Raw genomic sequence first — 23660 nt, 5'->3', positions numbered from 1 at the left:
GCATCTCTGAACAGCCAGTGTGGTGAGCTGGGGTCTGACCAGATGGTGGATGGAACATTACAGGGCCTGCTGGGTGAGTGACCACTGTTTACTTCATGCCATTCCCCATGCAGAGTGCTTATGTACATCTATTCCCTTGATCTGAGCATCGATGCTAAAGAAATACAGACAACTAAGCTCATCCAGGAGGATCCAAAGCACAAGTTCAGGCTATTTGTCCCCAGTAGTCATTGCCCTACTCAAAAAATGGGAGGAGGGGCAACAAACCATGAGCATACCATTAGTAAAACGTGAGTGAAGACCCTAACCACACCTCACTTCGTTAGAAATTTGACATATAAAATATGACAATGACTGTGCAGCCTGCTCCAAAGATCAACAGACCCTTCACTGGTGTTTCCCAAAGCTCTGGGGACTGATTAATGGGCCTCATTAGCCACTGTAATTGGGTGTTATGAGAGCTGCTGCTTCTGCTGCCATGGGAATAACAGTTGCCGGCGCAAATGTGTGGATCAGCCCTGCTATTAATGAGGCTCACAAAAGTTGTAAGGCACTTTAAAAAATTACAACTTATCTCCTATTTGGGTTGGTTAAAAGAGAAATGAAAACAAATTGGACTGTCAGACTGGGTAGCCCCTTACAGCTGGTGTAAAGGATTCAGAGAAAGTCATTATCTCAGTTGCAGAAGGCTTTCCTGTTCAATTTCTTAACAATGGTAATGAGGAAAATAAATGGGAAAGGAATGGCTTAGTGATGATATATGTCATCCTGAAGCCGTTTTATCACAGGGTGCCAGGATGTCCCAAAGCCTGACAGTATTGCTTCTGGAAGGCAATTCTTCAAGGAGCAAGGACATTTTAATTGTTATTTGTTAAAAATAGCATCTTGCACTTAACTAACCTAATTTCTGGGGCTACCTCTTTGGCCTTTCAGACTGACCCTCGCAGAATTTCTTTGGAATCAATGCTATAATATATGCTGTCATCAGAGTTGGTCTCATAAGTGTTTGTTGAATGACTCTTAAGATTCTGGAGGTGGAAGACCAAGTCTGATTTGGTTCTGTATTCCCACATTGTTGGGGAAGGTTTGATGAATGTATATTAAAGTTCTGGAGTGGAAAATTAGTCTAGGTTGCTTTCTGTATCTGAGACAGGGGTAGGTACTATATGGGATACAATGATGCAGAAGATATGGTTCCTGCCCTTCAAAAAGCTGACCATCAGAATTAGGATGAAAGACAGGCTTCACGTCACATGCCACTGCCATTTGGTTGGCCAGTTGGTAGTGGCTGCCTGGAGTGTGTGTTGAGAAAATGTTGAGATCTAGTTTGGGCTCAGTGGGAAAAACACTGTGATCAAATATAACATGTATCATGGGTGAGTGGGGAGGAAGGTGGCAGAGTGCTACATCCATCCCTGCTTCAAAGAGCATAAATAACATAACATAAAATAACATAAATAGCATAATGCAGTATAGCAAGTGTCAAAGAGTGCAACAACTATATAAATAATACTTGGTGGTAGTTCCACTGAGGGTAGGAATACCTTCCCTCTTCAGGGCCAGTGGTTGTCCTGGCCCACTGTGGACAGACTGCATGCACATCTTGGGGAAGGTGACAAGTATCACCGTGCAGTTCAGACACATGTGATGGCAGCTGGACTCCAGAGATGGTCCTGAGAGCCAGGCAGAATAGCTTTGTGGTCATCTTGTAACTGACCATATACCCTCTTCCCAATGCTGACAAGCCCCAGATGTTCCTTGGTCTTTGGAAGCTTCATAGAATTTGTCACATAGAAGAGCTTGCCCTTTAGAATCAGATGAAGGGGTTTTATTTCTTATGCCTAAAATGCAGCTTTGAGAAGCCCTCCAGGTTTGTTGATGGGAACAGATTAGAAACTCTATAGACTGAAAAGCTTACCATGCCATCGGCATATGGAATTCAGAGTAAGACTGACATTAAACCATAAACCATTATTTTTCAAAATGACATGACACTTATATACATGTTGACGTTTAAATGGCTTCTTGCTGGATTTTAAAATTTCTCCTCACTCTCCCTTCTTTTTTTTTTTTTTTTTTTTTTGTTGTTGTTGTTGTTGTGGTATGCGGGCCTCTCACTGCTATGGCCTCTCCCATTGCTGAGCACAGTCTCTGGACGCGCAGGCCCAGCGGCCATGGCTCACGGGTCCAGCCGCTCCGCGGCATGTGGGATCCTCCCGGACCGGGGCACGAACCCGTGTCCCCTGCATCAGCAGGCGGACTCTCAACCACTGCGCCACCAGGGAAGCCCTCACTCTCCCTTCTTTGCTGCTGCCTTTGCTCACTGGATAATCCAGTCCTGACTGCAGACCTCCCTCACAGACAGGCAAGGGGATGGGGTGGGACCGAGAACAGCACCTTCTGTCACTCTTGGACCATGCCCATATTTACTCCGTGCTTCACCTGTTCTAACTCCAGTCTCTGAAAAATATACTTTCTATAAACACTTTTTGATGCTGTTCCCAGTGGCTTTTTTGCTCTGCCCTCAGAGATAGTGAAGGGACAAAACAGAACAGGGTCAGAGGACGTGCTTGGCACCCAGAAGGAACTGTAATTCATCCTGACACCTTTGCTTTTGGGAGAGCTGAGGCTGCCAGAGAGGGGCATCTCCTGGCAGTCTGGTGGGCATCTTGGCGCTACTCCCACTCGGCATTAAAGCCTTCTCAAGTCCTCATAAGGTCCTATGTAGCCAGCCTGCGTGACTGAAACTAGACTTTGGGGAAATTTCTTGGCTCTAAATAATTCCAGTTGTAACACTCTGAAAAGACAGATGTCTCCCCCTAGGTATCAGGAGATAGAAAAAGTTAATTCCATCTGCCACCGCATTCTTGAACAAAGAGGGCATTACTATCCAGCACTTCTCACATCCACCCCTGGAAGAACAGTGTTAGTGGTGGCTGGTGACTTACCTATCCAGAGAGGAGAAGCTGTGAGCTGGATGGAGATTCTCTCCCCGCCTCTGCCTTGTTTTCCCAAGTGATACCAAAAAGCCCATCTCGGTTCATTAATAAAACTCATGGCTGAGATACACTCATTCCAACCATCAGACTCAACACATATTTCTTGCCATGTGTCCTGCCCTAGGCTGGACATTGGGGATCCAAAGACAGCTTCTGTCCTAACCAAGTCACAGTCCAGTAAGGGAGAAAGACACATAAATGAACATGTATGACCCAGTGTGATAAGGGCTGTCATGGAGGAATGTACCCCAGGACCATCCTTTATCATATTTCATAATCTATCCAATAGGAAGTCCTGATAAGATATTCAGAATCTGATCACCTCTGCTCAGAATCCTCTAATGTCTCCCCATTTCTCTTGTCACAAAACCCCAACTCCTCAGAATGGCCAACCAGGCTGCCACAGCCTGGTCCCCGTGGCCTCTGTGAGCACCGTCTTGCTCATCCCTTTGCCCCAGCCAAACGGATCTCTTGCCCTAAGCCCTTGTTACTATCTGGTCCTCAGCCTGTAATGTTCCTCCCCAACATGGGTAGCTCCCTATCCCCCCTCAGCTTTGTGCTCAGATGTCATCTACTTAGGGAGGTCTACCCTGACCCCCTATTTTAAATTGGAAGGCTCTTCCTCACCCCCCTGCTCTGGACCCATCTTTCCCTGCTCTAAATTTCCCCATGGCGTTCATCACTGTCCAGTGTACTCTATTTCATTTACAGGTTATGTTTGTTGTTTGTGGTCCCTAGCTGAAGTGTAATCTCTACACGGCAAGATTTTTATCTGTTGGTTCCTGGATGTATCCCAGGGCCGAGGGTGGTGCCTGGCACATACATGGTAGATCCTCAGCGAATACTTGCTGGGTGAATGAGTGATGGCAGGCATGCACATGCTGCTGTGGGGACAGGAGGAAACAGTCACAAGGGACTGGTGTGGATATCCGAAAGATTCCAGTCACGAGGATGTGGCTTCTGAACCGGGAGTTTTACAGGCAGATAGAGCCATGGTGAGGAGAGAGGAGTTGGGCTGCTTCTCAGACAGTGGGAATAGCGATCATAAAGGCCCCGGGACCAGGAAAAGAAAATTAAGAGAGTGCACTTGTTCCAATGACAATTTTATGACATCTAACTCTGCCTATCTCCAGACTCTTTATCTTAAATGATTCATCATGTTCTTTTTAAGTTCTGATACCTTGTGGGTTTAGCTGAAGCTGAGTCAGAATTCCTTGGGTTTGCCATACTGCTCTGAAAACCAAATTCCTATCAGAAGATTGAAACTTGAAACCTGAAAATATGGGGTATTCTCACCCACTCCAGACAGAATCCTAAGATATTCAAAAGCATGAATCTATACATCTAAAGCTGTGTAGCTAGAAATCCAGAGATTCAGATTTATTGGAATTGATTCTTACAGGGAAAGGGAATGAAAATGTCCATTAAGGCAACTGATTGGTGGTGGAAATCTCTCCACCCTGCCTTTCAGAGAGCAGAAGCTGGTTGAGTTTGATAACGTCCAGTCCACATCTTTGAGGAATGTGACAAGATGCCATATGGAATGTTGGCTTGGATTTCACTCTGTGGGGACTCAAATAGCGTAGGTGAAGTGATATCGTCCAAATTTCTTCAGGATTATAAAGAAAATTATATTAAAATTCAGGAATTGTATATGTGAAACTTAAAAAACAACAGCAGAACTCTACAAGGTTGGGGTGTGGCATAGTAGAAAAAGCACTAGATTTTGAGGTCTAAACCCAGTATTAAAGTCCTGGCTCCATCTCCAGGACCTTGACCAAATGACTTCACTTTTCCAAGCCCAGGTTGTCTGAGTAACAAACAGTAGGGTTGTTGTGTGAAAAAGCCCCACCCAGGTGCTCAAAAATTATTAGTGAAATTGGAATCTGGAAGTTATAATTCAGGCTGGCATGCATGGATGTCTTGTAAATAAAAAGGAAGCTAAATCTAGAAATTACTTGTCAAAATGATGGAATGCAAAGATTACAGAAAGAGATGACAGTGACTTAGAGAACACCAGTTTATACTCCCTAATGTTATTGATGAAGTTGGTATTCATTACTACAACACCGATCCACTTGGGATTGAGATGGGATGCCAAATGCCTCGCTGAGGGAGCAGGGTCATAATTCATTACTGTTAAAATAAAATCATTAGGATGACATATTGCCAACATAAGGAACACAGTCACAAAGCTCTAGAAAAATAAACAGCTCACGAGCGAGCTTCCATTGGTAGGAATTGTTGAGCGATTATGATACTATAGCTCATTCTTTATCCCAAACTCATCACCAGACATTGGGTGAAGAAAACAAGAAGAGAAAGATTATGTTTAGGGAGAAAAGGCTGGAGCACTGTGTGCTTAACTGACCTATTTATAATCTATTTGCTGGGCAACTTGTCCTTCTCTTTGGCTGAACAGTATCCAGACATCTTCTCATGTTTGAGCAATCTCCCACTTTCTGTGGCTTGGGAGGAGGCAGGGTCCAGTGGGAGAGGGTGACAAAGTCACATCCTCCCTTTTGATGACCCCAGTGACAGAGAATGATCTCTGGTTTCATATGCTTCCCCCGGGTATGGGATACAGAAAAGCTCATGACTGAACAGCGTTTGGGAAATATTTTGGGGGGTACTTGGGGTGGGCAAGACACCTGTATTTATGTGAAAGTGTGAAGCAGCACATGGGATTTAGAGGATGAAAATACATTGCTCTTTGCGTATGACTTGCAAGGGAATGAGTGACAGGATTTGAGCATAAAACGGGGTAGAGGGCTTCCCTGGTGGCGCAGTGGTTGAGAGTCCGCTTGCCGAGGTGGGGGGCGTGGGTTTGTGCCCCGGTCCGGGAGGGTCCCGCGTGCCGCGGGTCGGCTGGGCCCGTGGGCCATGGCCGCTGGGGCTGCGCGTCCGGAGCCTGTGCTCCACGACGGGAGAGGCCGCGGCGGTGAGAGGCCCTCGTACCGCAAAAAAAAAAAAAACAAAAAAAAAAACGGGGTAGATAATGCAAATGAAAGTGCTTTGCAAATTGTAAAGTACTGGAAAAATAATTTTCTACCTTCCAGGATTATTTACAAACTATATGAGACAGTATGTACCTAAAGTTGCTTTGTGGGTAATACCAAGTGCTGGCAAACCTGCAGGAGAATGAATGGGAAACCTCATCCCCTTGCAGCAGCATGGTCAATTGATGCTGCTGTTTGGGAGGGCAATTTGTCAGCCTTTGGGGAAACTGAATATGCACATACTCTAAGACCAGCCATTCCACTTCAAGGGAAATTTCTTACCTCACAAAGAGACTTGTACCAGGATGTTTATCACAACGTTGTTTGTAATAACAAAGGGTTGGCAATAAACTAAATAGGCAGCAGTAAGAGGAATTGATAAATGTAGTATGTAAAAAGGAATATCATATAGCTGTTAAAAATACCCATCTATGTACCAATCAAGCCCAACAGAAAAAAAGACAAAAGCCTGGACCAGTCACTTCACCAAACACTGAATAAACATATAAAAAGATTGTCAAGTTCATTGGTTAGCAATTGAAATTAAAGCCATATTTTACAACATTGGCACAAGTTTAACTCTGACACTGTTGAGACTTTGAGAAGCTTGGTGCCATTGGAATACTGATTCTCTGCTGGTGGGAATGCCAACTGCTGCAACCACTTTGGACAATAATTTGGTATCTAGTGAAGTGGACGATGTGTGTACTCCTAACCCAGCAACTCCGCTTTGTGGCATAGAGACCCTCCTGCACATATGCCTAAGAGTATTCCTACCAGCTTTGTGATAGTAAAAAACTGCAAACACCCCAAACGTCTGAGGATGGGAAATGGATAAATAATGATGTACAGCTATGAAAATGTTATTAAAACAGTTACAACCATCTGCAGGAATGAATCTCACATACATAATGTTGATTTTTTAAAATTGCATAAGAATACATATAATTCTCTCTACTCAATACTCTGTAATAACCTATATGGGAAAAGAATATGAAAAAGAATAGATATATGTATATGTATAACTAAGTCACTTTGCTGTACACCTGAAACTAACACAACATTGTAAATCAACTATACTTCAATATAAAGTAAAAATTAAAAAAGAATACATATAATTCCATTTATGTAAAGTTGAAAATCATGCAAAAGAAGATAACACATTATTTTGGAGTATATAATATATATGGCAAAAACCAGTAAAGAAAGGTAAGGAAATAATAAGCAAAAATTGGGGCTTCAGTTACCTATTGTGTGAGGAAGTTTGGTTGCATTGGGGGCACCTTATTTCTATGGTACTGACAATCTAACAGCAGGTGATGGATCACCAGGTATTCATTTTATTGTTAATCTCAATACTCCTTATATATATTAACACAGTAAATCTCAAACCTGTAATACTGAATGAAAACAGTAAAAAGCCAAATGGTATACCCAGCACAATACTGATTATGGAACAAGAATAATCCACACTAGTAATGTATTGTTAAGAATGCCTCTAGGTGTAAATGAAGCCATACAGGGCAGCTATATGTTAGATAAACAAGAGTGTAATATAGCGGAATGGGAATAGAATTAGGAGCTGGGTGAAGGAGGCAAAATAAATAAAATTTGAAATATTAATGATAAAATGGGGCTCTTTGTGGACTCTTGATGCTAATATGGCACAAACTAACTTGAGGTGGGCATAGTAACCATCACTCTAACTCTGTGATGCATTTGAAATCCCAAAGGAAAAGAAAGATTTCTTTTCAAACTGGAATAATCAAAATAAAGTGGTAATTCTTATAACATGTTTTGCTTGTTGGTAGGTTAAGAGTTATACCATGGAGATGAACCTAGAAACTGTCATACAGAATGAAGTAAGTCAGAAAGAGAAAAACAAGTATTGTATATTAACATATATATATGGAATCTGAAAAAACTGGCATAGACGATCTTATTTGCAAAGCAGAAATAGAGACACAGATGTAGAGAACAAACAAATGGATACCAAGGGGGAAAGGGGGAGCAGGTTTAGGATGAATTGGGAGATTGGGATTGACATATATACACTATTGATACTATGTATAAAATAGATAACTCATGAGAACCTACTGTATAGCACAGGGAACTCTACTCAGTGCTCTGTGGTGACCTAAATGAGAAGGAAATCCCAAAAAGTGGGGATATATGCATACATATAGCTGCTTCACTTTGCTGTACAGTATAAACTAACACAATATTGCAAAGCAACTATACTCCAATAAAAAAAAAAGAGTTAAACCAAGGATACACAGTAGAAAAAAAAAGCTATTTGCTAATTGTCTCAAATTCTTAGTTGTAAGTCTGCCATGAACTGAAATGCATACTTAATTTCCTTCTCTCCTCTTTTAAGATAAGTTATACGGGATTCCAGGGTTGATTCAAAGTAGAGCTCTTTTCATGGTTATCGTCAACAGAACCACCAGCATTAGGAGCCGTGGTCTACATTGATTTTGCCTTCTCATCACAATCCAACAGTTTTTCATCTAACATTTCTCTCAGATATGTCCCTTCTCTCTGTTTTCTTACTCCCCAGCAGTCATTACCACATCACACCTTGAAAGGCTGATGTGGCCTCTATTCTGTTTATTCTGATTATAGCTGCTCTATTCCCAAATCTGTCATTTTAGGGTGGTCAAAAATTCAACACCAGTATCTTCATTGTAAAGAATATTTGAATAATTTAATAATAGCCAAAGTGATAAGGCAAGGGGGAAAAAACATTATAGCAGCTAGAAAGGAAAAAATAAAAGTGTCCTTATTTTCAGAAGATATGCATCTAGAAAACCCTGGTGAGTTTGTGGAAAGCTACTAGAACTAATAAGACACTTCATTCAGTGAGGTGGTCAGATATGAAATAACTGTACAAATATCAGAGGCTTCCCCAGATGTCAGCATACATTATTGAGGAAGCATGATAAGAAAACATGCCGTTCCTGTAGCCACCTTGCTGGGGATGCTGGGTTCTCTTGTTTGAGCCCAGAGTGCCACAAGGTCTCTCATGAAAATGATCCCGTCTGCCTTTTGCCCTCGGCCCTTACCACCCCCTTCCAGAGGGCTTGGGGAGGGCAGATGTCAGAGGAACTCCTCCACTGTCCTTGGCACATTTTTCCCACAGCACTTAAGCGCTGCAGCCCTGCCTCCAACACAGAGACCTTCAACATTGTCCCTCCCAGTACGTTTAGCCCCTCAGAGTCACGTTTCCAACCACACTGCCAATTCAGAAGGCTCTCTATTCGCATTACTAAAAGGTCCGTTTGGCTGGTTTTCCTAAGAAAATGGAACAGTCTCCTCAGATGGACTGTTGAAATCTCTTTCTCCTGCCAGACAGAAGTGGCTCATTTAGAGCTCTTAAATGACAGATTTCTTCCATTTTTTTAAGGCTCACCATTTCAGAAGTGATAATTCTGGAAAAAATTCTCTGTGATGGTAGAAACTCCAGCGTCCTGTGTGCTGGGGGAGGGGGTTAAGTGGAAAGGGGCAAGAGAGGGTTTTCTGGGGTGATGGAAGTGTCCTACACCATGTTTTGGGTGGTGGTTTCACAGGGGTACACAACGGTCAGAAATCACTGAAGAGAATACTTGGGATCCATACATTTTATTGTCTGTAAATCATACAAAAATAGCCACAGCTCTCAGAAGTTAGGGTGCCTCACTATTTCCCAAAGGCTTCTTAATGCAGACATTTGGGGGGGCTTGGGCCTCTCCCAGTGGAGTTCGGCGCTGTTCTCTGTGGTCTCAGACACGTGGACCTCTCAGGATGCCTTCACTGCAAGATAGAGTGCTGAGAGCATGAGATAAACAATTAAACCCTAAATGGCTGTAACGCACAGGCCAGAGATGAACTCTGAAAGAGATGTACCAGTAGATGATCGATCTGAAATTTCAGTGGGGCAGAGGACTAGTTTCTCTTCCAAGCTCCTGAGAAACATTAGTGTGACGTTAATGTTAAAATATTAATGTTATGTGAAATGGGAAATTCACAGTGATCAAAAATCTCACTGTTCATCGGCCAAGTACATAACTACCTTTTTTTTCCTGTTGAAAATCTCTCTTATTAAGGAAATACTCTGAAAATGCATGGTCCAGCGTTCTTAATCTGAAGTGGTCAAGACAGAATGAACCCCCTAACTTAAAATATATTAGGTATACATCATGGAACTTAAAAAAATAATAATAAGGGCTTCCCTGGTGGCGCAGTGGTTGAGAGTCCGCCTGCCAATGCAGGGGACGTGGGTTCGTGCCCCGGTCTGGGAAGATCCCACATGCCATGGAGCGGCTAGGCCCGTGAGCCATGGCCGCTGAACCTGTGCGTCTGGAGCCTGTGCTCCACAACGGGAGAGGCCACAACAGTGAGAGGCCCGTGTACCGCAAAAAAAATAAAATAAAATAAAAAATAATAATGCAGATATTTAACCCCAGAGATTCAGTCTGTGGACCATGGATGGGGTCGAGGAAGCTGCACTTTTAACAAGCACTCCCAGGTAGTTCTTCCACCCTTTGGGAAACACAGACTTAGGCTCTGGGTTTCAGTCTGAGCGCCCCAGACACGGGTCTTGTTGTTTACAGGCTCCTGTGCAGTGTGTAAGCATCACGTGGGCCTGCATCCTTTCCCCACCATACCCCTCACCCTGCCGGGCCTGGAAGCTTTTATGGGCACATTTTAGTAACGCAGACCTGGAGTCATTGGCCACCTCTACTCTGGGAAGAACAGAAGCACAGCCTTGGCTAAGTCGGGAGAACTGTCACCTACAGGAAAGGTCAGGTCAGTTTGCTTTAAATGTCCAGAAAATGCTGTTGTTTCAGCAGGTACCTCGCCCTTCTGAGGTGGGATTCGAAGTTTACCCGCAAGCTTGCCCTCCATCACAAGCCTTTCTAACTTCTCCTTCACCCTTGAGACATGGCTAGAAATTTCTACCACTAGAGTCACTGCCGTAGGGTGAGATGCAGTTTCTTTCTGGTAGGTCTATGCTAGAATGTAGAGAAGTGGCAAAGGGCAAGAAGAGGCTAAAGAAATCAGATTCAGCAAGAGACTCCAGGGTATCTAAAAGATATCTATCTAAATCAGCGCAAGAAAGGAAGACGTTTGCCACATGATGGACCAGAACCAGTAACAGGGCCTCAGCGCAGAAAGAAAACAGGGGTTAAGTTACTACCCCCAACCCACCCCTGTTGGGGAATCACACACATCTTGGGGAGAAGAAAAGCTTGCAAAGTAAAACTGAAGTCAGTGGGCCCCCGGAAGTCCAAGTCATTCTACTCGGGGTTTCTGTTAGTTATGTATTGCTATACAACACATCACCCCAAAACTTGTTGTCCTAAAAACACCCAAACCTTATTTCATAGTTTCTGTGGGTTGAGAGTTATTGAGCAGCTTAGCTGGATGGTATGGCTCATGGGGTCTCACGAGTCATGTGCTGCAGTCAAGCTGTCAGCCAGGGCCACAGTCATCTGAAGGCTTGGCTGGGCCTGGAGGATTCACCTCCAAGGCGGTACCAAGCTGTGAGCAGAGGGCCCGAGTTCCTTCTGCATGAACCTCTCCCCCAGATGCTTTGGTAGTCACAGCATGGCGGTTGGCTTCCCCCACAGCAAGAGATCCAAGGAGAGCAGCAAGGAGGAAGCCATAGTGTCGTTTGTGACCTAGTATTGAAAGTCACACACCGTCATTTCCACAACATTCTATCTGTTAGAGGTGAGTCATTAAGTACAGCCCACACTCAATAAGGGTGGAATTCAGCTTCGCTCTTTGAATGGAGGAATATCAGAAAATTTGTTGATCTATTTAAAAACCAGCACAGGATCTCACTCCTTCCTCAATCCCCCACAAAGAGAAAGAGGAATAAAAGAGGAAGAAGCTTACCTACAGTTTAGAGAGGTAAACATCTGAATTAACCCTTACGTGTAACACCTGTTATGATATGAGTCAATAAACCTCCTCATTGTTAAAGACATCTTGGGTTAGGTTTTCTGTCCTCACAGCCGAAAACATCCTAATGCTACAGAATGTAGCATGTTAGGGCTCATGATGCAAGTGGGCAGGTTGGATGGAGGTCAGTGAGGCAAGATCCTGTGCTCAGGAGAGTCCATCCTATCCCCAGGCCAAGGGAATGGATCATGATTAGTCTAAAGCTAACCATGGTAATTCCATTCCCCTTGTCAGATTGGTTGGCTTAGGCCAGTGGTTCTCAAACTGGAGCAAGAGAATCAGCCTCCCCCCAGGATTTCGGATTCAGTAGGTCCAGGGTGGGCTGAGAAATGGCATTGCTAAGACGTTCCCAGGTACTGGTGCTGCTGGTCAAAGGACCACTCTTTTGAGAACCACTAAATTAGGCCAGTGGAATGGTAAAGGGGGTCGTCTTCTAGGGGGCTCCTGGAGAAGACTTCGGACACGTTAAAGAGACCAAACAAGAGGCAGGTTTTGTTTGTTTGTTGCTCTTGGATGTTGGTGTGTGAAAGTGGGCTGCCAGGAGCCCTTCTGTGACTGTGAGGACCGTAAGCCAGCAGGCTCGTGCTGGTAGAGCAGAAAGACGGTGAGAACGTGGGTCTGTGATGATGTCCTGGAGTTTCCGAGTTGACCAGGCCTGAAGCTCTTTACAACTACACTTGATTTGTGAGGTTATAAATTTCCTTATTGGTCAAGTCATTAGGAATTAAGTTTTCTGTTTTTTTCAGCTGTAAAAAACCCCCAAAATCATACATATACAAAATTTTAAGTTTATAATGCGTGTTGGCACATTGTCTTCCAAAAAGCTGCACCAATTTACACTCCCTTTAACAGAATGTCAGAGTGCTTCCTTCCCTACACCCTTGTCAACACTGGGTAATAGCATTTTAAAAATCTGTACTAGTTTGACAGGTGAAAAATGACACCTCTTGGTGTTAATTTGCATTTCCGTGATTACTAGTGAGACTGAGAATTTTTTTAATATTCATTCTTCTTGAAGCAGATGCAGTGTAGACAAGAGACTGAGCTATAAGCATAATGTCTCTATGATAATCACCATTGATTACTTTTGGTTACTCAGTTGGGACTGAAAATATGTAGCTTAGGCTATGAACTCTGTTGCAAGCTTGGGACCACTGTCACACTTGGCAATAGCTCTGTTTGGGCAGAGGCTTCAAATCTGTCCTGATCACCTGCAAAAAGAAGAGCCTCATCCCCGAGTTTTATATTCCCCCTTTGGATCTTTTTAGCTTGAGTTATGTGCTTCTGTGGCTGCCATTTCTCTCCTCTCCAAAGTGGTCAAGAGTATAAACAGTGCTGACAAAGGCCTCCTTTCTGAAGATGTGTTAAAAATTCATTCCAAAAGCAAGGGGAAATCCTTAGACACTTTGCTGCTTCATAAAGCAAAATGCAGCAGATGACTAAGGCCAGATACGTGTCAGGTTGAAGATCATTACTCACAGCAGGCTATTTGTATACGACTGTACCTCCAGCATCATGTGTTAGATGGATGGAGCTTTAGAAATGATGTTTCTGACAAGGAGCCGTGGAGGCTTGGAAGCTGGTACAGTTTCTTCCAGTTCCCAGAAACAAAGAATTGTCAGGATTCTTGCTCAAAGTCTGCTCCTGATGTATTTTTTCCCCTGAGTGTGTTTGAAGTTGGAGGCAGCTTGGTAAACAAAAGATTGTCTTAAGAAATACGATTCTTCATTGGAGAGGTCAAAATGTTAGACTGAATAAGCCACAGTGATGGCATAAATTGTGTTTTCTTTATTAAACACACACACACACACACACACACACAAACACTGCCTGGCACACACTCAGTGCTCAAGCCTATATGCTGAGTGAAGGAATGAAAGTGCACAGACATCTCTGGGCATTGTCGTTCTCTCATTGATCTATAGTACGATGAAATCTCTGTTACTGGTTTTGAATTGAAGCTCCCTGGCTCATCAAATAACTAAGTTGTTGAGATTATCCATGTCGTTCGTGGGAAACTGGGCCCCCAGCCTGGCCAAAAGAATGATCTTGGGGTAGCTTGTTGCCCAAGGATGAAGGTTACTGGGTTGGCTGTTTCAACAAGGCTCCCAGGATACCTGCTGCTTTTACCAGGATGGGGCACCTGGGCATCAGCCGTGCGAACTAAAATCCCTGGTGTGGGGAAGCTCCTGGGGTGACTGCCTGTCAGGAGTGACTCACATTGACCAAGCACACAGAGCAGAGTCTTTATGAACTGATATCGAGGACTGTTATTGTGAAGAGGTGTCAGGCAACTGAATTGTGTGGCCAGAATGTTCTCTCTCGATGTGAAGGCACAATGGTAAGCCAGTTAGCATCAGGAGAGGTTGTTTGTCAAGTTAGAGAGTTAAAGAAGGACATGTCAGGCAGGGACAGAAGCACCTGGAAAGCACAGAGGTATGAGAGAATGTCTCCTGTTTGAAAAGCCACAGTTACTCCAGTATTATCCGTGGGTGAAGGACCGGGGTGGGCAAGCAGGAAAGGAAACTGAGGGAGGTAGGCAGGGGATAGATCACGAGTGATGTGGATCATGTGCAAAAAGTTGGAGTTTTTCCCCTCCTCCCACTCCCCACAGAGAGAAATCCCTTTATTTATGTCTATTATAAAAGCAATATGTGTCTATTACAAAAAATATAGTTAAGCAAAAAGAACAAAAAAATCACCAACCATCCCTTCCACCCACAGATGACCAGTCTTATGTCTTGTTACTTGTTCTTCTATGTATGAACAATAAAATGCTATTTTCTAATTAGACTTCTCATTTAACAGTATATCCTGAACATATTTTGGATGTAGGTTTACATATTTCTGCCGTATCTTGTAAAATGATACAAAGTATCTCCTTACATGTACAGATAAAAGTGAGTGGTGGCCATTTAAGTTATTCCAACTTTTTCCTATTATGAATAATGCTGTGATGAGTCACCCTTTGCTTGTATCTTTGGCATATGACTGCTGATTTCCATAGGATAAATTTCCATAAGTGAGATTGGTGTGTCAAAGGGCATAAATAGAGTTCAGACTTTTTGTCATATCCAAACCCTTTCCAACATTTTCTCAGAAGCAGCCTCACAGCACAGAATAGTAAACACATTCTGAAGGCTGAGTCCATACAGCCAGCCAGGAACAACGTTATTTTAAAGTCTTCGGTTTCATCCCAAAGTTTTATACAACGTTTTCAAAGTAACTCCATGCTATATATACATTAAAACAGAGTTTTCCCTCCCAAGTTTTTAAGTAAAATCATAGCTTCAGGAAGATGTGCTGTATTTGTTCTTTAGCTTCCTGTAGAACTAAGAGTTGGCACAATGCTTAGTATGCACTGGGGAAGTGTACCCCAGTATTAGAAGCTTGGTGTTGATGCTGAGGATGCTGAGATGCTGAGGATCTCCACTGGACAATGATGTGATCAGATGGTCATATTGGCAGGTGGAGGGAGGCATCTGGAAGGCGCTGGGGCGGGAAGCTTGGGAAGTGGTTACTGGAAGATTGAAGGGGAGCTGTGCTGAGGCTGAGTTGGAGCGACTGTGGTGGAAGTGGAGAGGAGGGATGGAAAGAGCGAGATAGGGTGGTTACCCTGTGCCAACTGGTTATGAAGAACGAAGGATACTGAGGAATCTAGGATGATACGTATGTTTCTGTTTTAATCTGACAAATGATCAAGTGAAAATTTTGTTCCTTCCCATCATGTTTTACCTTGACCAACAGAAAAGCTCCTTGGTCACTTAATGGTCAGTAACAGTATTTGTATTGTGGTGGTTGACTTAGCTGGTTTTGATATTCTGTTTCTGGAAGATGTCTCTGATACATATTTGGAATGAGGCAATGCATAATATGCAGGTAAGTAACAAATAAATACAACCTGGCTCTTAATCTAGGTAAGTCCTTTCCATGGGTGACATGAACCCAAGGGGAAAGAACAACCAAGCATTTGGATTAAAGCCAGGCATAATGGGGCAGGAGAGGGCGGGAACTGGTTGTGAATTGAATGGACAGACCTCTAATCTCAGATACACTGGTCTGATACACTAATACTTTTAAAGTATTAAAATTTTAAAACTTAATTCAACCAAGCAACTCTTTCCTCAGTTCTCCCTGTTTACCATTACCAAATAGCCAGTTTTACTAATTTTTGACACTTCTTTAAAATGTATGAGATAAGCTCATTGGAAATCTGCTTTTAGTGCTAATCTTACTTTATTTTAAATAGAGCTTTGAGTTGGAGTTCTGGAAGCTTTCAGCTTTCCTTTGATTGGATTTGATTCTTGTGGGGTAGCCCCTCATTTACTTGTGCCTTTTTAATCTTCATTTTTATTTTCTCTTCTCTTCTGTTAACTTCTGGAGACAGAAAACAAGGCTCTAGCTTGATGCTGGGGTACTTGAAGCCTGAGACTTGTAGAAGGAGCTACTTGTCCTGAGGCAGGCATAGGATCTTCATTCTTTATTTCCCTTTATTAAGAAATGTTTTCCCCTTTCTTTTTTTAAAAAATTGTATTTATTTATTTATTTTTGGCTGCACTGGGTCTTCGTTGCTGCGCACGGACTTTCTCTAGTTGCGGCGAGCGGGAGCTACTCTTCGTTGAGGTGCGCGGGCTTCTCATTTCATTGGCTTCTCTTGTTGTGGAGCACGGGCTCTAGGCACGCGGGCTCAGTAGTTGCGGCATGTGGGCTCAGTAGTTGTGATGCTCGGGCTTAGTTTCTCTGCAGCATGTGGGATCTTCCCGGACTAGGGCTTGAACCTGTGTCCCCTGTGTTGGCAGGCGGATTCTTAACCACTGTGCCACCAGGGAAGTCCCCTCCCCTTTCTTAATGTTATCCTGAATTTTATTTTCAAAATTGCAAAAAGTAAATTGGATTTCCTCCAGTGATCACGTGAAAGATGATCCTGTGCCTCTCTGCTCTCTCCCCACCTCCCTTCCTTCTCTCCTTTTTTTCTTTCATGTTTTTGCTCTTTTGTTTTTTCTTAGGGGGATACTGACTACCCACTTTTTACCAACACTATATGTACCCCTAAAGAAAGGTCAATCCCAGCTACTCAACCTTGTATGAGCTTCCCCATCACTATCTATGTTTTATTTTGCTGAGATCCTTCAGGAAAAATTGTTGTCATACACAATATTTGTGTTTAGTTGTGCTTATCAGTTCAACTGTTGAAAATCAGCAGCTAATTCTTTGTAAACAGAATCTCTGTGTCTTGTCCCCAAGAATTACAGAGGAGACTATTCTAGAAAATGTAGATTATTGCTCGGATGATTCACATACTGATATATTGATAGCTACAAAAGGAGAACTTTTTATGCCCCTCTAATGTTTCCAAGAGTGTGGACAACTCATCAGTTACTAAAGTGAAATAAAAAACTATATATAGATTTTAAATGTGTGCTCTGACCAACTTGAAAAGGTGTCAGAATTTTGTGAAAAAATATTTGGAAGTTATATTGTCCTTTGAGTGTCTCATCAAACTTAGTTGTCTCATATTTTGCTACTATTGATTCAGTGATGTGTCTCTCTGGTATGGAGGGACTAACCATGTAATAAATGTAACATATTTTCATAAATAAAGGAAGCAGTTTGCCCTGGTTAGGATGGTATATACTTATTATAAGGGTCTCTGGAGCCATTCTGTTTTCAGATTCATCCTCCAGTTATTTAATTCCTTAAAACCATAGATAAACATTGTATAAACTAGTAATCTTTCTAAATATTGCCTTGTCGCCAAAACTTTCATTAGTTATTTTCCAGATCAAGTGGAAATAATTAAATAAAATAACCCCAAATTATTAAACAAAACAAAACAAAACTTCTAATTATCTGGACCATTCCCTGGTGAAGCAAAAAGAGTTCCAAGTTCATTCTTGAGATCTGAGGCAGGCAAACTATTTGGTTTCCTTCAAGGCAACTCACAGGCAAACAGAGTTAGATGGTGTCTGTACTAGCACAGTTTTTATACTGATGAAAAGGACCTATGTAAATACCAATTCAAAGGAGAGAAACCTGTTTTGGGAAAAAACAGGGAAGTATGTTTCTGAGACAATATCAGTGTGTTGAGTATCAGTTGGACCCAAAGAGGGTGTCGTTCATCACCTGGTGGGAGGTCTAGGGAGAATAATGCATTGGAAACTGAAGATGGAAGAGGCTGGTGATATTTCTTTGATTTTTATGAGGTTCCAGAGGTGAGAGTTATAACCAGACATTCTCTATTATAGACATTTGCCAATTTATGCCCTGATGTTGCAATGAATCTCCAGAAGGACTAAGCATGGGCAGGTGTTATTATTAAAGCTAATTAAATCACCCTGAGTTATGGCTTATCCTGGGCATTAATCTAGCAGAATAATCATAATAAAGTCTGGAGAAAACAAATAGATGAGGATTGGTTAAGCAAGCAGTTCCACTGGTTTTTCTTTCACTTCAAAAACAAGTCCTCCCCAAATACCAGAAATTATTAAGTCTCACTCACTGTGCTTTGAATTTTAGTAGTAATGCGTAATTGCAGTCTGACCTGTGTTTATCGTGGAGAAGCAGGAACTGATTTTCTTGTCTAGTTTTTTTTTTTAAAATCACATTTGTCAAGGTAATTAAATAAGAGGTTAAATCACAATAAATGTCCTGGGGCACTATAGTCACATCTTAGATGTGAAATAGCAGTGTCCCTCTTTCTACATCTCAATATAGCAAAGTCATTGATGGCTGAGGGACAGGCCGGGAGCAGATGAATTTTCTAGGCTCTAAACAATAACTACATAATGGTTTGAAATGAAAATGCAAGTTAAATATCATCATTATAACAAAAAAAGGGAGATGCAGTGAACTCAAAAGCATCATCCATAGGAAAGCAATTTAAAATGTTCACTTAAAATACAGCCAGTTTGGGGAGGCAGTGAGCAGGGGAAGAGTTTTGGAGCAAATACATTTTTTACTGAGGAATAATTGACACACAACATTATATTAGTTTCAGATGTACAACATAATGATTCGATATTTGTATATAATGTGAACTGATCATCACAAGTCTAGTTAACATCCATCACCATTCATAGTTACAAAAATTGTTTTTCTTGTGATGAGAAATTTTAAGATCTGCTCTCTTAGCAACTTTCAAATATGCAATACAGTGTTATTAACTACATTTGCCATGCTGTATGGAGCAAACACATTTGAAAGTTTTGTAGTGTCAGATTATGTGTCTGTGTGTGTGTGTGAATGGATGCCTGGGTCATATATATGTATGTGTGTATGTGTATATGTACATACACACATACATATATATATATACACATGCATACATGTAAAGTTATAAGTATATTGGCAAAAATGAATGAAATAGAGGACATGGTTAATTAAATTAATTTTTATGATCCATGTACCTTGCCAAATAATTCACTTGGCTGGATATGGCATGGGGAAAATGTTTGAAATGAATTGCTGGGTTCTGCTAAGCCTGTGGTGATTGTTAATTTTACTTACATGTCAACTTGGCTAGGATGTAGTACTTAGTCTAAGTGTTGCTGTGGAGGTATTTTTGTAGACATGGTTAACATCCACAGTCAGTTGACTTTAAGTAAAGGAGAGAGTGGGGTGGGCCTTATCCAATCAGATGAAGGTCCTAAGAGCAAAAACAGAGATTTCCTGGAGAAGAAATTCTGCCTCAAGACTGTAGCATCCTGCCTGAGTTTCCAGCCTGCTGGTCCTATGAATTTCAAACTTGTCAAGCATCACAATCACAAAAACCAATGAAAAATAATAGATCCCTGTATATATTCTATATACATGCCTGCATGTATATTTGTACACATCCTACTCCCTGGTTCGGTCTCTCTGGGGAACTCTGGTTGATACCATCTCAGTTAGCCTTCCGTATAAAAGACAGTTTCAATCCTCCTTATACGTTTCTTGACTTGAATCTGAATTTTCAGTGACCTCATTTGATCATATTTAAATTATTTTACATTAATTTAAACCCAAATATTAAAATATGGATGGAATTCTGAAGAAGGGTTTTATCAGGGAGGAGGGTAACTGAGGTAACACAGTGAAATCCATACTGTACTTTTTCTTCAGAGATCCAAATTTGGGATTTTTCTTTTCTTTGAGGTCTACATTCTGATCTAGAAATCCAAAGCATGCATTTCTATGATAATATGATGTAGGCAGCTTTTAGATTTTCTGTGCATATATTTAAGAGAAATATGGCGTGGTCAGTTTTCTTTCAAATGGAAATAAAAGTCGGGAGTTTTGACTTCTGCCAGGGGTTTTGAGTTCTGTGGTGTGAGGCATTAAATGAAAACTGTTTCTCTGCTCGCAACGCTTCTGACATCAAACGTGTGGGTTTTCTACACCAAGCAGTTTTCCGATTCTCTGCGGACACCAACTGGGTATCCTACAGTTGAATTCAACTCTGACATTAACTGCCCGGCGTTAGAGCAGACCCCATAGGTTAAGAGCTCAGATCCACAAGACTCAGATGCCAATTGCAAATAGTGGGTCGCCAGGTTACCCACACCTTGTGTGACTTGGCTACACATCCGGAGTTCCCAAGACCCCCTCCTCAGGTCCACTGATTTGCTGTAACAGCTCACAGAACTCAGAGAAATCTTTTATTTACTATTACCAGTTTCTTATAAAGGATATTACAAAAGATACAAATGCACAGCCAGATGAAGAGGTGCAGAGGGTAAGGTCCAGAGGAGTACCAATGCAAGAGCTCCTGTCCACGCAGTTTGGGGAGGGACATGATTGCATTCACCACCCTGGAAACTCTCTGAACCCCTTTATTTTGGGTTTTTATGGAGACTCCATTATGTAGGCACGATAGACTAAGTCATTGACCACTGGTGATTATTAACTCAACCTCCAGCCCCTCTTCCCTTTCTGGAGGTCAGGGGGTGAAGCTGAAAATTCCGTCCCCCTAATCACATGGCTGGTACCTCTGGCAACTAGACCCCTTCCTGAAGTTATCAAAAGACATTCCTATTACCCCTGTCACTAAGAAAATTCCAAGGGTTTTAGGAACTCTGTGCCCAGAACCAGGGAAGAAGACCAAATATATGTTTATTATGTCACAGTATCACAGTGATACTTTTAAATTTGCTACCCTACAATAAAAAGAAAAAGCTTGCCAGAAGTGATATGACTAAAAACCAGATGATATTTTAGATAAATGTGCTAACCAATCAAGGAGGGTCTGCCATTTACCTGTTTCCCTTGCTGCAGGCTTCTGGGTGAAGAAGCCAGCCTGCCTGGAGCAATGGTCAGGAGGTCGTGGACCAACCCACCCTCATGGGCTGCGAATTGGAGGATGACCACACGCCTCTTGGGATGAGCCTGCTTGCAGGGAGGGTGTGTTCTGTCCACCCTCTGCTTTCTCCTGGGTGGTGAGGGCCCCCACGGTGCTGAGCTCTGTGTGTGCCTGAGCTGTCAGTTTATTTCTAGAGTGAAGGATTCAGAGCCTCGTTGTGGTCGCACTGGAAAGCCATGCCATCCAGTCCAGCGTTTGCAGTAAGAGAATGGAGTAGACGTGACATTCTGATCTCTGTCTGCCGGTTATCTGGGTCTTATTTCTCCATTAGTTCCTAACTCCAGAGGAGAAGAAAAGAAGTGTCATTTGTTAACTCCCTAAAGTCCCAACAGTATCAGCCCAACAGTTCTTGAGCGCTGTACCAGATGGGGTCTCCACTAAACAGAAACCTACCCTGCTTAATTTCAGCAGAAAAGGAATGTATGGGAAGGAGATCAGGAAGCAAAATGGGAAGACAGGGTACCTTCATTTGGGTTATGGCCTGGAGCAAGGGCAGTTGGGCAGCCAGAACAAATGGTCACCCACAGTTCCAGTCTGGTTAGAGTCCCCGGATGCCCACTGGCCCTGAGACCTAGGACATGGCCTGTTGCCTCTGGACCTGAGATGCAACCATGGTCACCAACAGAATGGAGTCTACGCTGCCCTCTCCTTTTCTACTTCCCTCACTCTGGAGTCACAGGTTTAAGATGGGGCATCTGAATGGCGGAGCTGAAGTCACCCTTCCACTGCCTCAAGGACAGTGGAAGCAAGTGATTAGCCTTTGATGCTTGGCCTCTGTAGCAGGAGGTCCTTATCTCAAAGGAGGGCATTAAAATAAATCAGTGAAGAAAAATCAACCAACATCACTAACCAGGGCTGGGCTCACACATTAAACTTCATAGTTACTATCATTATGCCCATTTGGCAGATGAAGACATTGAGCTTTAGAAAGGTTATGTGCTTTGCCTATGGCCACACAGCTAACAAGTGGATTAAAAAAAGGTGGAAGGTGGTTTCAAACTCAGATCTGTCCAAGTTCAAAGAACAACTACTGAGCTGTACCAACAATTGTCCCTGTGATCTTAATTTTCATTTGGTGTATTTAGAGAAACGCTCTACTATATGATTAATGCCTCCTGGTCTTGGTGGTCTGCAAAACAATCTCAAACCAAAATGGTTCATCTCCTAAAGACTTTCCAACTTTTTTTTTTTTTTTAAACTTGGCAAGAACATCTTCTCACCAGATAGTTTGGAAAAATCTCTTAACTTTAACCTGAGGATGTGTGTATATTTTTTGGTTTTGGATTAAAAATGTTCTCTCTGTTGCTGAGTCATCTCTTCAATGTTTACTTGATGCTAGACCTTGCCATTCAGTGCAGGGAGGTGAAAAGATTAGAAACTGTAAATCAAAGCCTAACCATATCCACCCCAGAAAAATCTCATCATCACAAAAAGCCTCCTTCCAAGCCCTGAAACTGCCTCCTTCTTGCCTTCTCTCCCTGTGCTTTTATTGCATGTCTGATAAATTGCAAGAGTTACTCTCTTGAGCACGTCTGGAATCTTAGCAGATGGAAATAGTTATGTTTAATTAATTTCCCTGATGTATAAGATAGTGTTAATTTAAAAAAAATTCTGCATTTGCCTCCCATGTGATTTGGCCTCCTCTTTGCTCATCACTGTGTTTTTGGAGTTGAGTACAATGCAGGTGAAGCCTGTATAGGAGGCATCCCACGCACAGATCACAGGGTTTACTGTCTGAGGAGGCCATCTCGTTCCGCTTAGCTGGACCCCCACCCAGAAACCTGAGACATCACCCCTCCCAGAAAGGGGTCTCCTCTGTGACTGCACTGACCACAGCATCCAAAGGAGGAAAATCAGTGCAACAGATGCTCTGTCCACAGATGTCACAGGATTAAGTAGGTAGAAGAGCACAAGTGGCAGGAGTGGGCATAAAAGCTGGTCACGTTGGCTCAACATGCTTCCAGCTGTAATCTGGGGACAGAGTCAAGCTTGAAAACAAAAAGAGACATTACAAGATAGTAAGTTTAGCTATGAGTAATGTAGACTCAAAAAAATGGTGTCATCCACTCTTATTCAACATAGTTTTGGAAGTTTTAGCCACAGCAATCAGAGAAGAAAAGGAAATAAAAGGAATCCAAATTGGAAAAGAAGAAGTAAAGCTGTCACTGTTTGCAGATGACATGATACTATACATAGAGAATCCTAAAGATGCTACCAGAAAACTACTAGAGCTAATCAATGAATTTGATAAAGTAGCAGGATACAAAATTAATGCACAGAAATCTCTTGCATTCCTATATACTAATGATGAAAAATCTGAAAGTGAAATCAAGGAAACACTCCCATTTACCATTGCAACAAAAAGAATAAAATATC

The sequence above is a fragment of the Mesoplodon densirostris genome, chromosome 1 (assembly GCF_025265405.1).
Source record: "Mesoplodon densirostris isolate mMesDen1 chromosome 1, mMesDen1 primary haplotype, whole genome shotgun sequence".
NCBI classification, from domain to species: Eukaryota; Metazoa; Chordata; class Mammalia; order Artiodactyla; family Ziphiidae; genus Mesoplodon; species Mesoplodon densirostris.
This window is presented reverse-complemented; position numbering follows the sequence as displayed.